We start from the raw sequence: 17,239 nt of genomic DNA on the forward strand, positions 1-17,239 counted from the left end.
TAGTAATTTTATATTTTTTTATAATTTCAAAAATAACCATAAACAAAAACAAACTCCTATAATTTATTAATTTTCAACTTTTTTATTTTTTATATTTTTAAATTTTTTTCTTGATTTTAGGTTTTTATTTTATTTTATTGATTTCATGTTCACAATAAATCTAGAGAAATGATTGTCCAAATTTAAATGAACATAGACAATCATTTGTTTAGGTTCATTCTGAACATATATTTCTCTAGGAGTTTTATATTTTTTACAATTTCAAAAAATAATAATATAAAAATAGTTTTATAAAAATTCCAGATTTAAAATAAATATAATTTTTATTACTTAAGTAATAAATTATTTTGAAATGAATTTAACTTTTATTTGAGATTTTAAAAAATAAAGATGATTATAAATCATTTTAAAATATATTTTTATTAATTAAGCAATAAATTTAAAATAAATTCCCTATTTTAAAATGATTACAATTTAAGTGATAAAATTGGAATTTATTTTTAAATATATTTTTAAATTATTATTTTTTGAAATTATAAAAAAATATAAAATTTTTAGAGAAACATACCTTTAGAAACCTGTGTATCTTGATAATCATTTGTCCGTATTCATTGTGTACTTAAAAAAAAATCCTAAAATTAAAAGAAAATTCTAAAATTCTAAAAATGATTTTTTTTAAATGATGTCATTTTCGAAATTATAAAATATAAAATTACTTTAAAAAAAACATTTAGAATGAACCTAAACAACCATTTGTTTGGGTTTGCAAAATAAAAAAAATTAATTTTTAATTTTCAAAAAGTATTTTCTAATTATGTTTGTGACATGTGTCAAATTCTTTTGGTTGTTAGCAAAAAAATCTAACGGTATTAACATGGCACCAACAAAAGAGTACCAACCAACTTAACTTATGATTTCTAATTTCTAAGTTTAAGTATAAAAAAAATTAACTATCAAATAAATATAAATGATGAAGTTGAAATATATCCCTACATATTAACCCATTAATAAACTTAAAATACCCTATCAATATTTGGTTTTGTGTGCATACTTAGAGTTATGCTTCTCATTTCATAGCCACGTCATATTATATAATTAAAGAATTTGGACCATTTATATCATACCTCATTTTGTGGGAAGTCTACCTTACCTTTCATTCATTTATATATTTAAATGAATTGTTCTCATTGAAGTAATAAAAATATTTTTATTTTTTAAAATAAATTATATTATTTTGAAGATATTTTTCTTATTTTATATATTTTACATAAAACTAAAAATATATATATACATGATAGGAATTTAAACTTATGCTTACAAAGTTTTCAATGTTTAGATTTTGCCATTCAACTAAAATCTCATATATTATTTATATTTATTTTTTTATAAATATTTTTATTACATAATTATGTTTTTTACCCATATTATGGATGTATCATAATCAAATTTATATTAAAGGGTTTTACTATATTGATACAGCAAATAAACTCGACACCAACTTAATTAGAAAATTACTTAAAAGACTCATTTAATAAATTTTTTAAATATTAATAAAATAATATTTTCGTCTTTTACTATTTAAATAAAACCCAAGCTTAAAAAAATGTCGACCATACCATCTATAATTCAATTATTGATTATCAATATCATATTTTATTTTATAATTCTTGATGAGAGAGAAAGATATTTGTAAAGAGTAAAGGAAATTAGAAGGAAAAAGCAAAAGACAGAGGAGAGAAGGGAAGCCCACCTCTTGGAAGCGCTCCCAAATCTTTCATCATTACCCTCACTTCTTTTCTTTTCTCTTTTTCAAGTTTAATCTTTGCTTATATAAAACAGCTGGTTTTGCGTTAACTGATAGCTTTTGTAATCATAGAATCCAATGTTTTGCATTTTAAAAACACTAATATTCCTTTCTTCTTAATCCCATCCTTTTTTTTTTCTTTAACTAAAGACATAAAAGCTTGACTAAGAGTTTTACACCGTGTCATAAATAGAGTTATAAAGCTTGTATTGAATTATATTTTACACATTCTATTAAAAAATAGGTAAATTAATTCTTATATATTAGATGAAAGAGTAATCTAGTTTTTCAATTAAAAATTTCATCCATTTTTACTATTAAAAACTAGTCACTATACACTAACATGAGGTACGCATGGCATACCACTTGTTATGATTTGGTTATTTTTTCATTCATGTCAGTTTCTAACAGTAAAAATAAATGTATTTTTTTACAAAAGACTAATTTACATTTTGATTTAATGTATAGGAACTAATTTATTTATATTTTAAATAAAAGAGATAAAATGTAATTTAAATACTAGTATGGTGCTGCTATGTTACTTTTACTTTAGAAGTACGTTAGTATATTTTAGTTTTATACCTTAATTATATTATTGTAGATATCTATGGCTTAATTTCCTTATGGATTCTTCTCCACGGCTTTATCATTTATATAGTACCAATTTTTATTTTATTTTCCTTTTAAAAGTATCGTAGAAGGCTTTATATTAGGGTTAGATTGTATTTTGTCTCTTATACTAAAAATAAAGAGAAAATTAGTCTTTGTATGTTAGATAAAATAGTAAATTAGTCTTCTGTTAAAAATTTCATACTATTAAAAACTAGTCAATATATGTCGCATGAGATATACTTGGCATGCCATGCATCATTGTCTAGTTATTTCATCGACCACTCTAGTTTTTAACAGTAAAAATTTATAAATTTTTTAATAGAGAGGACCAACATGCTCTTTGATCTAGTATACAAGGGCTAATTTACTTATTTTTTTAATAAAGAGATAAAATATAATCTAACTATTAATATAGAACCTCTACTTTTTTCTTTTCTTTTTCTTTTTTTAAATATTGTACACATCATAAGGGAAAAAATGCAATTAGGAGTAACAAATGTAATTAATATTCTCCAGTCCAGGCATGGGAAATAACCTTTAAATATCAAATGGGGTTTTCTATTTCTTGGAACCAAATACCAATTTTATGTTTAAATACTAATCCTCATATTTATTACTTTAATTTTGAAGGTGTTGTTATATAATAGATTGGGTAATTAAATTGTAAGTTAATAGTTCTTCCCCAACTGTGCCTACTCAAGGTTTTAATGAATTTCATCAATTTTCAAATTAAGTTGGTCCAAAATTCTGTTTCTTGTTGTACTAATTAAACTACCTTTTTATAATATCTGACCTATTTTACTCATCTATTTTAAAACTAATCATTTTTAATTTGTATTTAATTTATTGTTCATGAAAAATCTTTTTGTTTTTCATTTGCATTATTTATCCTTTTTATCTCCTTATGTCCATTCATTTGAAATATCTCCAATTCCTTTCATCAAATGGTTAGAAATGTACTCAAAAGTTCAACAGAGGATTAATTAATCAATTAAAATATCCTCTCTCTCTCTCTTTTCAAATTCATTAAAATCTTTGATATTTTAAATAATAAAAAAAATAAAGAAAACTAAATTAATTAAGACTGTAAAGCAGCCTAGGATATAAAAAATCCAAACAAGTCCTTCTAGAGAACTAGCAATCTTTTGTATACATTGAAATAGTCAGAGATTTGGACCCTTACAATCATCTCTATCGAAAAATAATATTAACTTCATTTTTTAAATAAGATTCGGATGTTAATATTTAAAGATTGATAAAAAAAGAATTTATCTGTCGTGATCAATAATATAAAAATTCATTTAAAAAATTATATATACATAATATAAACATTTTATTCCAAAAATAAAAATGAAATCATATAGATGGTCCAATCAAATAAAACGATGCTTAAAAGTAAATTTATTTGAATTAGTTATGATTGTGAATGAAGAAGAATAAGGGACCCTTTACATGAATGATTATAGTACAAGATGAAGCAAAATATACTTTGACAATTTTAATTTTAAGTTTTTTTTTTTTTTGGGGGGGGGGGGAGATGATGTCTTTTTAACCACGCCACCCATGTGGGATGATGCCTAAAGGGTCCCTCTCTTTCATTCTAATATTAACAATATATCATATATATATATATACATATTTCCTTTGGATTAAAGAAATTCAATGAAGTGAGGCTCATAAACTTTAAGAAACCATTCGAGGAAGAGCTTAGTTAATTGAATTTGGACTGTTGGAAATATTGAGGATTTCAGCTCCCCTTTGTGGGATCACCTTACTGCCCTTTTGGTAAAAAAAAGCTCTATATATAAAAGAGATTCATACTTTAAGAAATTTAATTTTATAGACTACAATTGATATTTTAATAATTGATGATTGAATTTAGTAATATAATTAATTGTGCTTAAAGTTTTTAAATTGAAATTTTTATATAAAATAAATAATTAAACGTTTTTAATTTACTTAATATTTTATATATATAATTCATATGAATAGAATATTGTTAGGATCGTCCCGATTAAGCAACGAACAAGTAAAAATAGTAGAAGAAATTGAGAAGATGAACACACAAATTTAACGTGGAAAAACCCCTCAAAAGAGGATAAAAAACTACGGGCAAAGATAAATTTACTATAATGGCAAAAGAATGAAGAGTACAAAAGATGGAGATAAAAACTAAACCCCGAAAACCCGAAAAACAAAGAACCCTCAAACGTAAACACAAAATTCTCTGAATGTGTTATGAGTTCTAATCTAATGGGTGTCTCTTAATTCTAAGATTGTAAAGGAGCCTATTTATAGGCTAAATTAGTAAGTCAAATAAACTATACTAATAAATGCTAAATATATTATACTAATAAATACTAAATCTTCTAGAAAGAAAATATATTTTTGTTTAACTTGACTTGCAAGCAATCTCTTAGAATTTGGGTCACACAATTCTAACAAATATAAAATACAATATAAATATTATTAGTATAAAAATTGTGAAAATTTTGATTTTTTTAATAAAATGAAAAGGTTAATTAGTATAAAATAAATAATGTTGAATAATTACTTAATTAATTTAGAAAAAGGAATAAAGTGATTTTTTGTTTTAGTTTACTTTATTCAAAGATGTCCTTGGAGTTGGAATCCTATAGCTGAAAGTTTGTGTGATAAAGCAAAAGGACAGGAGGGGAACAAAATCATCTTTAGACACAGTGGTTAATTTACTTACTCAATTTTAAGTTAGGGTTGGGATTTGTGGAGTAAAATCAAGAATTATGGGACTAAAGGCTAAACCTAGACAATGGTAATCCACAAAATTCAGGTTCCAAAGTTTTAGTTTGTTAGGCCTTGATTTTATTAGTAAGATAAAATAAAAAAAAAGCTTGAATTTAAGTATATTGAAATACCTATGAAAATATTATAGGTAATTTTAAATATTTAATAATAATAATTCTTTTAATTATTTTCCTCCAATTAAATTGAATATTCGTAACATTTATAAAGGCAAAAAAAATTGTTCTAACACTGAACTAGTCTAGCTTCTAATTGACTTGGGAAATAATTTTCAAACATTGTAGCTACTTTTTTAATCAAATATTGTGAAAAGGCTATGAGAATGAGTAAAATAAAATTTTATAAGGTAAAAAAGAATGGGTATAATAATTTTTTTGGTGTTTTAACTTTATAAAAAAAATTTATTTTAGCTCTTCATTTAATTTTTCATCTTTTTTAACTCTTAAACTTGTATTTGTTTATCAAATTACCCTAAAATAGACGAAAAATGTAACCTTTTTTTTAACTTACATATAAATGACACATCAACATTTAATTTATATTAAAATTTTTTAAAAAAATTCAAAAAAATTCAAAAAATTATTTTTTAAAATCATTAAAATTATTTAAAAAGTATAAAAATTTTAACAAAAAAATATTTTTAATATGTTTAAATTTTAAAAATTAATTAAATGTTGACATTTCATCCATATGTATATTACGTTAGCAAAGTTAACAAATGTAAATTTTTTATTATTTTAAAGCAATTTGATAAAAAAAATACAAGTTAAGAAATAAGAAAAATGAAAAATTAATAAAGTTTGAAAGTTTAAAAATTTATTATACTAAACAGAAAAAAATAAAGGGATAGGTTGGGTGAGGAGGGTGGTGCCTTTTGCCTACCAATTAATTTATTGGTATCTCAAGGCTTTTCCAATTTCCTGAATAAGTCATATCATCTCATTGTGCTATTCAATGTCAAATTTTAATTCCACTTCTTTACTTTGGTGCAGCTCATAAAGTTACCCAAACCAAGTCCCTATTTTTGGAAATCAATTCTCAATTTCATGAAAAAAAAATTCTCAAATTCCCATATTATATCATATAGTGATTATTTATTAAATTCTTTAATTATGTAATTGAAAATTCAATCTTTACTCATATATTTTATGATTAATCGTAAAACTAAAAAATATATATAACTTGACAAAAATATCACTTTTGAACAAAAATATGTTAGCTTTGTGGGTGCGGGCTGCAACGTATGCAAAAGCGTGCCCTGCACAAACATCTTGAAAAAAGTAAAAAATAGAAGTCGTTAGATCACAACAGTTAGAAACTATAAAATGATAAAAATAATTTTAAAAATTAATGGCTAGAAAATCCCAACCCTATATAAACCCTTCACCTTATCATTTTTTTTTCTTTCATTTTCATCCAACTTTTTTAATTTTTATTCTCAAACTCTTTTTCTCTCAATTTTCTATCTTAATCTTTAAATAAGTTCCAAAATATTTTTTTCAGTTACAAATTATTAGTAATTCCATGCCTTTGTTCAATTTTCATCATATTAAACATCTCAAGTAAAATAGGTAATTTAATTTTTTTAAATAAGTCTAACAATATTTTTTATGTTAAATAAATTATTAATTTAGTGGTAATTTAATAATAGTTATAACATTTTGGTTTATTTTATTTTTCTAAATTGAGTAATCATATTTAATTTGATAAACGTTACAGAATTTAAAAATGTCAATGACACTGATTCATCTGGATCACAAAACACATATTCGGTGTCTAATTACAGATGGTAAAAAAAATATTATTTTTATTTTTATTTTAGTTAATACCATTATTAAGTTGTTAATATTTTTATATACTTTTTTTTAAAAAAATTATGTTTATATCCTTTTTTAAATTGTTAATATTATTATATATTTTATTTTTGTTAATATCATTATTAAGTTGTTAATATTTTTATATACTTTTTTTTTAAAAAATTTATGTTTATATCCTTTTTAAATTGTTAATATTATTATAGATTTTATTTTTGTTAATATCATTATTATGTTGTTAATAATTTTTAATTTTTATGTTTATATAATTAGGACAAAGATCAAATTATTGAAACATATATACATAATTTAAGTGTGAGAGAACCATGTGTTATAGAACAAGACTTGAATGATGTGAGATTCTTACACGTGTCTCATATGCTCAATGGGACTAAATTGGAGCCTACACTTATCCATGCGTTGCTGGAGAGATGGAGACCCGAAACACACATGTTTCACCTTCTGTGTGGTGAGTGTATGATTACACTCGAGAATGTGATATTACAACTCGATCTACCAGTTGATGGGGCAGTTGTCATAAGGGTAGTGCACGTTGAGGATTGGAGGCCAATTTGCCATCAGATATTGGGCAAGGCATCAAACAAGTTTAATAATAGCTGGATAGATATGAAATGGTTAAAAGATAATTTCTCACATCCTGACAACTCTTTTAGTGAGGTAGAAAGACAATAATTCGCTCGAGCATTGATAGTAAAGTTGATCGGGAGTTTTCTAATGCCAGATAAATCTCGAAATAAGGTACATTTAAGGTGGCTCCTACAACTAATTGACCTAAAAGAAACCAGGAGGCTCAATTGGGGATTAATTATCTTGACTACATTGTACCAAGAGATGTGTCGGGCTACTAAAGCACCAAAAATTAAAATTGGTGGATGTATACTCTTTTAGTCATGGGCATGGTACTGCTTACCATTTTTACGTCCTCGAGTAAACGTCTCTTACTAATTTCTACTCGTAATAAGGTAAGAATCATTTAATAATATAGTCATTATAGTATTTTCTTTCATTACTAAATTTTCATAATTACATATTATTTGAACAGGTAGAACAATGACGCGAGTCATGTAGTTATATTAAATGAGCTTGAAGATATTCAATTATTGTTAGATTAACAGTCAATCCGAGGTTAATTTTTGAATTTTTCAGTTACATAATTATTATGAAAACATTTGAAATTTATTATTAGATACATAATGAAATTTATAATTTTGTATTACTGTTTCAATGGATGCCATACTTTGATCCAAGAATTGAAGAATGCATCCCGATTGAATTTTTGACGAATCGTAATATCGAGCACATCAAAGTGCCATTGATGGTTTTTGAAACAATCGAGATGCATAAATCTAATCGAATGATGCTCGAGTTTGGCTTTGTGCAAAATATTCTACCCTCACCTTAAAACATCGATGAACTTCACAAGATTGACTTACGAGGGAGGACCGATAAAGATTAGTCTAGATTCCATGCAAAATATCAACCTATAGGGACATAGGTATAATTTTCTACCTATATGCAAATAAATTGTCAAACCAAATTTGTCGACGTCTTTGGATTTCATGACATGGTTTAGAGTTAATGGTAGGCCATATCTATTGTCGAAAGAGAAAATGAGTGGACAAATTCATCGTAAAAGGGCCAACACGACCCTATATGAGGCCGCGATCGGGAGCACATGCATCGAGTTCATCATTATCAACTCCAACCTCGAATTATATACCAATATGTACACCTCTAGGTCAGTATGGTTAGCATTTACTAATAATTTCATGTTTGTCACACAAGTACCAAATTATGCACCTTTATCGATATATACCCCGTCATCCATTCCACCATCATACTATGCATCAACATCTTCCCCAAGAATATTTTTCGCACCATCAGTATATTACACGCCAATGTCGTTAACAACACCATTGTTTCCAAAATTTCCTGTAATTCTAGAATTGTAACAGCCTTACCCGACCTGTTCACCGAATTCGAGTATGGAGCGTCACAATTGAACCAGGTTCATGTACCAAATTAGAACTCATTATTTTAAGATTGGGTTATATTACCTATTTATAAAAATTTACAACAGAGGCAAAAAGTTTTTACTAAAAGTTCACTATGTCAACTTTAGACTCTAAAGGAACTATATAGATACAATATTTTTATTCCCGTGAAGAAGTCTCTAAAGGTACCCCCTTCTTATATGCATGGCACTTAACTAGTGAAGCTCCTTGATCTAACACTGTCTGACTTGGTCTATCCTCACGTTCCTTATTCTGCAAATCCTACAACCACAAGTCAAACTTTTGTAAGTCCCAAAAGAACATAATGAGTTTCCTAATTGGATTTCTTATACTTAAACTCTGTCTCGTAAGGGTAATAAAAGAAAGGAAACTAAATGTAGTTAACTCCTTATTTGTACGTGTAAATTTCTCTTAAACCCAAATGTAACGACTCTGATTTATTCCTGATCCTACCCATTGGAGGATAGATCATCAGACGATTTCCTTTTGGGAAATTCTATCACACTTGATCAGTCTTGGCGATTTCTCGGACATCTCCTCATCTCTATGAACTCTACCCCTTTTTTTTTACTTATATTCTATCTTCCATTTATCCCTAGTGTTGATTCTTCTTTCCAATTCTTATAAGGTAGTCCCTTAGGCATACCCTCCTAAAAATCTTTAGATGTGTTTCGCCCTTGGCAATCATACCAAATCCATTTAGTCCATAATGAACTCTTTATCTTACCATAGTCTCGAAGGATTTGCTGACATTCTATCTGTTGAGATAACTATTGGGGGTCCCTCATCACTTTGGTGGATTAAGTCTCATTTGGGATGGATAGCGATTGGATTACTTCCTTGTAATCCACTTTATTCGAGATACCAAGCTCGTAAATGTGACATACTTGTCTACTGTGGATCGCATTAGCCTTCAGTACCTAGTAGACTATCATCAGAGTGATCATCTATGTTTACGATTTCTCCCTTATATTGGTTCCCTACAGAGCTAGTCATTTGGTTGGTACTTTCTCAATAGTTTTCCCCTTGAAAAAGAAAAATCTTGACAGACACATCTATTACTCGGTGTATCCCTCTGTGTTAATGGGTTCTAATTAACCCATCTCTTCTTTCTAGACTACTTGGCATATTTTTTACTCAATATCTAACTTACAGGGTTTCTCTAAGCACCCTTTAGCGATTTTTAGTGTTGAATTTTTATCTACGATCCTTCGTTAAACCATCTTTCGTTCCCCTGTACACTAGGCACCATTAGTGTGTCATTTCTCATGACTATTTCTTGCTGGATTACCACTCATATGCCCTACTGGCTTCAACAACTACTATTCTAACAATCTTTCCCCACTCTCATTATGTTTCTCATTCGCTAGCGGATTCCTTCAACCTATTGGCTAACTACTGCGTCCCTTACTTCCACTTTCCTTTTTACCTTTTTTCCTTGTTTGTAAAACTTTCCACGATTACTGTTCTAATTGACCACCCTTATTTATTGTCTCGACAGACTCCACAAGCTGCCATAATCGAGCTATGGTCTTACTCGTCAGGTTCCCTATTTAATGCCCTAGTAGACTCCATTGGTTTTCATAGTCAAGCTATGGTTTTACACCTCGAAATCCTTGTGTATACTATCTTGGTGGACTACTTCGTATATACTATCCCGACGGACTATAATGGTTGTCATAGTTAAGCTATGGTCTTACACCATTTAACCTCATGTTTAATGTCTTGGTGGTCTTTATTGGCCATCATAACTGAGCTATGATCTTACGCCTTAAACCTCTTGGAGGTATTGCCCCGAATGACCTTACCGCTGTCATGGTTTCGCCCTATAAAACCTACTAATCATCGTCGTAGTGCTACTCTATGGAACCTTATAACTGTCAACATTGGTTAATCTTGTATCTACCTTGATGTTTGAACACCAAAGTGTCCCCTTACAAGGCCTAGAGCTTCGCACATAACAATTTGCTTCTAGCAATCCTAGATGGCGGAATCTTAACGAAATTCCAATTTTCCTATTCCTCTGTTCATTCCTCCATTTCGTAATTCCTAATATTGATCCTCAAACATTGTAGTGTCTCCTTTGCAAGGCTTAGAGCTTCACACATCACGGGTGCCCTTAGCAACACTGTATGACGGTATCTAACAGGATTACCCTTTTTCCCAATCCTAATTTCATCTAACCCATTGATGATTCCTTTCCATGTTCCACTATTATAAACATACAATACATGCATTTCAGAAATAAAATACCATGGAATCATAATTAATTCATGCACACTGAACTAAAATGGTGAATACACATATATATGTATACGATCTTAAATAACTTAACATTTCATGGTTAAAGTACAAAAACTCTAATGCTTCTTTGCTTTATCAATTTAGCTTTTCCAAACACTAGAGCTTCAATTCTCTTGGCAGTAACTTTATGGATTCTCTACTTTTTTGCTTCAAACCTCATGATTTCTACTCTATGCAGAGCTTCCCATAATTATCTCTTTTTCAAAGTAATCAAAGAAAAAGATGAAAAAGAAAAGAAAGTGAAATTAAAGTGAGAAGAATCCTCCCCGGGAAGTTATTTCTCTGCTATTTATAACTTGTCTCGCTCGGTTATGAAGCTCACAGAAACCATCTACTGGTAATCATTTTGCCTCCCACTCTAAACTAGTTGGTTCCAACCAAACCAAAATTTGATTTCAACCATGCACAATTTTGCTGCTAACTTTTCCTGATTTTTTAGTATAGACCACCAACTTATAGTTTTTTTCAATCTCTAAATTGTTCCAAATTTTAGGGTTTAAAGGAAATTGATTGTCACATATCTTCTCTCGAATATCTATATTGTCACATATCCGACTAGATTTCAGTCGACCTTTTGGATTGCGACCCAATTCAATATTCGGTAGTAATTCAAATGAAGCTCTCAAAACAAGCGACTATCTACCTTTATTTTGGGTCGGTGGAAATTCAGACTTTCATGCTTTATTTATCTGTTTTAGTTTGCACACTTCATTAACATACTTCATGCAATCCAGACGAATTTTGGCACATGCAGCAATTATAGGTAAGCATGGAAAATGAAATGCTTGAAATCTTTCGCAGTTGCAAGTTTATTGTTTCAAGTATACATGATACAATCCTTTGATGATACCTTTATTTGGTCGATAGAATTTTGTAACCTGAAATAATTCATTTAGACGCGAGTAACATGTTAGATCTGGTGCCTATGTGTAGTATTTTTGTCTATGTACACTTGTAATTTTTTCGAACAGATTGGTTAATAAAATTATTCATGATTACATTAATACCTTTTGTATAATTATCCTTATATGGTTTTTGCATGCAAAGTAAAGTAGAAGCAAATGTTGGCTCACTGGTTATCTTATGTTTAAACTAATATTAAGTGGTATTTCATGGTCAGATTCTAATTTGGAAGACAACTTGTATCAATAGAGGAACTTAAACATGTCCTTAGTCTAATAAAAAATGAACAAACCAATTGAAAGATTAATATGTCGTTTATCAAGTTTAATCAGGGAGATGTTTTGTCTTGGGCATTAGAGTGAATGACTCCTAAAAGATAGATACATAGATGTAACTGATTAGACTGACAGTACATCTATCTGGATCCAAGAAGAATAGATCCTGAATCCATTTATGGATTTATTCATCTGGGACGTGTATAATGTGACATACCTAAATCCTTAGTGGATGATGGACTATGTACGCATGACAAGTATACGTTGATGTAAGTAAAAGCCTTAGTTCAAATAGATAAGGAACCAAAAGTTGGTGTGTCGGGGTATACAACTTTTATAGTATGTAGCATTATTCACAAAGGTGGAATTTATATCCTGAAACATGGGTAAATGATATCCTCTCATTGGAATTACATGGTTGATTAGAAGTAAACGGGTTAGTGGGTCATTCGTCTTCGTAATGAATGACTTGATTACCATTTTATAGTAATTGACTTTTTATAAAGGAAGATGTAACAATTATCATGAGATAAAATAGGATTATATTGGGAGAACAAATATTATCCCAAAGAGATTAAGGATATCTTATGAGGGTAACACATATATGATAAGGTTATTGGATTAGTATTGATCGAGTTGCTTTCATAATGGTATGTTGTTGGGGAGAGATCAATCACAATACTATAGTGGAATGACTTCATAACTAAATGAGTTTATAAATAATAGGCAAAAAGTTGGAACTTAATTATAAATCATTTGAATCTTAATTGCATATGTCCAATAGGTTCCTCCGCTAGCTCGTTGAAACTAGAAATAAATTGCATGTTAAATCAAATGAATAAAAATGGTGAAAATGGATAAATGAGAAACATTTAGAAATGAATGTGTTTTCTCCAAAATGAAAATGAAAAATGAAAATGACTTGGAAATGAATTTATGTTTTTCAAATTGAATGAATTTTGAAAATGGAATAAATGATTTGGTCATAGTAAATCATTGAATGTAGAAATATTAAATATATTTTATCATAAATTCTTTTACGGCAAAGTCGTCATGATTTTAATATAACTAAAATTGGGTTGAGAAAATTATTTAATTAGAAAGATGGTAATATGTTTATTTCGACAAATAGAAAAATAAATATCAGGTTGGATCGAATTATAATGTACAGGGTTAAAAGTAAAAAAATACTTGTAATTGGACTCGATATGGGAGAGGCCTAAAAGCCTCTCATGATAATGAGAGGGACGGCAAACCCTAGTATTATTAACTAGGGTTATCGCCCTTATATTCTTAGTTAGACTAGGAATTCTCTTTTCTAGTTGAAATAAACTTCTACAATTCAACAAGGGTTCTACTTCATCTCCCTATAAATTGATCACACTGATAGGGCAAAATACACAACTTTAATATATTGGCTCTGCCAATTTTCTATTTGGAGGAGATTTTTCATTTTTACACTTAAATAAAGAAAATTATTGTTGGTTCTGTATTTGATTCGAATAATTCAAGCTTACACTCAAAATAATTTGTGGTATGGGAATAACAGATAAAGTCGTTTGGTTGAAAGTCAAGAACGACAAGGATTCGTCTAGCCAAAAACACATGTGTGAATTCGATAATTGGTTTATTGCTATAAACATCACAAACCAACTAAATTTTCAAAATTTTGTATTTTTTGCTATGTAAGAAAATTGTATTTGAACCGTATTTTTCCAAGATGACACTTTACCATCATAGAGGTCGCTCTTGTTCGATTTTCATCCATATATTTTCTTAATTTCTTGCACCAAATATGTCCGCCCTTTATCTGTCCAACATGTTTTTCTTCTATCTTTGGAAACAAGACTTATAAGAGAAATGTGTCTCTTTCACCACTGAAATTATCAGCAAACAACACATCTCCTTTAATACATAATATATGCATTACTCTAAGTTTGTTGTCATATGACCGTATCGTAGGCCTCCATCATATGATTGAGTCCACTATTCCTTGGGTATTTGATTGAGGTAATCAACACCATTTTTATTTACTTCTCGCAAATACTTTAACATTTCATGGAATCAATGTTAGACAATCTCGTACCTTGTTGAAGAAAATAAAGAGTATATCCATGAATGTTGACCATGTATATGTTAAAGATTGATATAGAAAATAATATTCACTACATACCCATGCTAACAACATATCATTGTTCCTCATCGTTGTGGAATTACCCATGTAATTTGCCCTAATATGACACATACAATACCTATGGTGTGTACGATTCCATAGGCTTCTATGTCAATCAATCATAACTTGTATTCCAAGTGTCCTATCAAAATTGATGCATATGTCAGGTTATGACACGACATACCTTCTGAATTTAGTAAAGAAGAAGTCTCAAACATTCACAATTTATTGTTCAACAATTGCAAAAGCTATTAATAGGATTTTTCAATACCATCTTATGCAACAGCTAACAACAAGTGATGGTACATGAATGTACCATCAATTTGGACTATCCGCTTACAGTACTAAAGTTTTTCACTAAATAGCTTGAATGTAAAAAAAAAGACAATGGAAAATTCTTTTGCCTTAGACCATTCGATTTCCATGATACGTAGGTTCCATTTGCAAATCGATGATGGTACCTAGTATATACTGATTTAGTACACGCAACCATTGTCATAGATCATTATATGATTCATTCTACCCATTATGCATTTTTTTCCATTGCCTTCTGTTTTGCAAATTATGCCTTATAGTAAGACACAGTGTAATACACTCACTAAGGATATTAGCAATCAAAATTGGCATGGGAATCTTAGGATTCACTTTCATCATAGGTAAGACAATGTTAGAATCCAATTTCAAATGATCCTATGGCATACCTCCAAAAACACAAGTATGTGTATCATCATATTTCTTTATCGTCTAGAATCTCATCTTCTTTCTCACGAATGCCATGATTTTCACGGCAATCTATTGTCACGTATTGTGTTTTGGAAAAAATTTGGTTTGAAAACGGTTTTCTTGCCAAGCAAAAAATAAAAAATTTGAAATCCGATATAGTTTGTAATTTTTATAGTAATAAACCTTAACCAAATTTGTACCTATGTTTTTGGATAAGCGGATCCTTGATGTTTTTCAACTTTCAACCAAATGATTTTTTCCATTATTCTCGTATCACAAATTACTTCGAGTGTGGGCTCGAACCAATTGAATTGAAACACAAAACTAGAAAAAGTTTTCCTTTTGGGGTGAAAACAAAAAATTCTCTCTTCTTTAATTGAAATTGGTAAAATTGTTATTCTGAAAAATTTGTTTATAAGTTGAGAATAAATTCTCTCTATTTTTTGACAGAAAAACAATCTCTCAAATGTTGTGTAAATAGTTCTACTGTTGCTATCTATTTATAAGAAAAGAAGGTAGAACCTTTGTAGAGTTGTAGAAGTTTATTTCCATTAGAAAAATAATATCGTAGTTTATCTAGGATATAGAGGGTGACAACCCTAGTTAATGATACTAGGGTTTTTCTGTCTCACCTCCTTATATAAGGGGTTTTGGGTCTCTCTCACATCGAATCCAATTACGAGTACTTCTTCGGCTTTTTGGACCTAGTACTCTATAATATGATCCAACCTTTATAGAGTTGTAGAAGTTTATTTTCACTAGAAAAACAATATCCTAGTTTATCTAGGATAAAAGGGGCGACAATGATAGTAGGGTTTGTTGTCCCACCTCCTTACATGAGAGATTTTAGGTCTTTCTTACATCGAGCTCAATTAAGAGTACTTCTTAGACTTTTTGGACCCAGTACTCTGTAATATGATCCAACCTTTGTAGAGTCATAGAAGTTTATTTTCACTAGAAAAACAATATCCTAGTTTATCTAGGATATAGAGGGCGACAACCCTAGTTAATGATACTAAGGTTTTGTTGTCCCATCTCAGTATATGAGGGGTTTTAGGTCTCTCTCACATTGAGTCCAATTACGAGTACTTCTTGGGCTTTTTAGACCCAATACTCTATAATATGGTCTAACCCGATTCAATTTTTCTATTTCCCAAAATAAAATTTAATATTTACATATTAAATAATTTTTTCATCCTAATTTTATCCTAGTAATTTTTTGACAATTTTACCCCTGGTAAAATTTTGAGAATTTTTGTTTAATATGTCACAACTCAACATGCTCACTTATTTTCATTTTCAGGCTTCAAAATAGTCAAAAAACATAAACTCATTCTTCCACCATTTTTTAAATAATCTTATATAGAATTGCAAGTTTCCATTTTCATTTTCGTTTCCATTTCCATTTTGAAAACCTACATTCATTTCCAAATGATTTCATTTCTCTATTTTGGAGAAAACCATAATCATTGTTGAATGTTTCTCATTTCTCTTTTTCTATTCATTATGTTCATTTCTATTCAAACACGCAATTCATTTCTGGTTTCAATGAGCTAGTGAAGGGACCAATTGGACATATATAGTTGAGGCTCAAATGATTTATAATTAAGTTTTGCCTTTTCGCTTATTAATTATAAACTTATTTAGTTATAAAGTCATTCCACTATAGTATCATAACTGAGCTCTCCTCAATGACATACCATTACGAAAACAATTACTCATTACTCATCCAATGACCTTGTCATAAGTGTGTCACCCTCATAGGTTATCTTTGATCTCTTTGGGATAATATTCGTTCTCCCAATATGATCCTA

Source organism: Gossypium hirsutum, chromosome A03 (genome assembly GCF_007990345.1).
Source record: "Gossypium hirsutum isolate 1008001.06 chromosome A03, Gossypium_hirsutum_v2.1, whole genome shotgun sequence".
Lineage (NCBI taxonomy): Eukaryota > Viridiplantae > Streptophyta > Magnoliopsida > Malvales > Malvaceae > Gossypium > Gossypium hirsutum.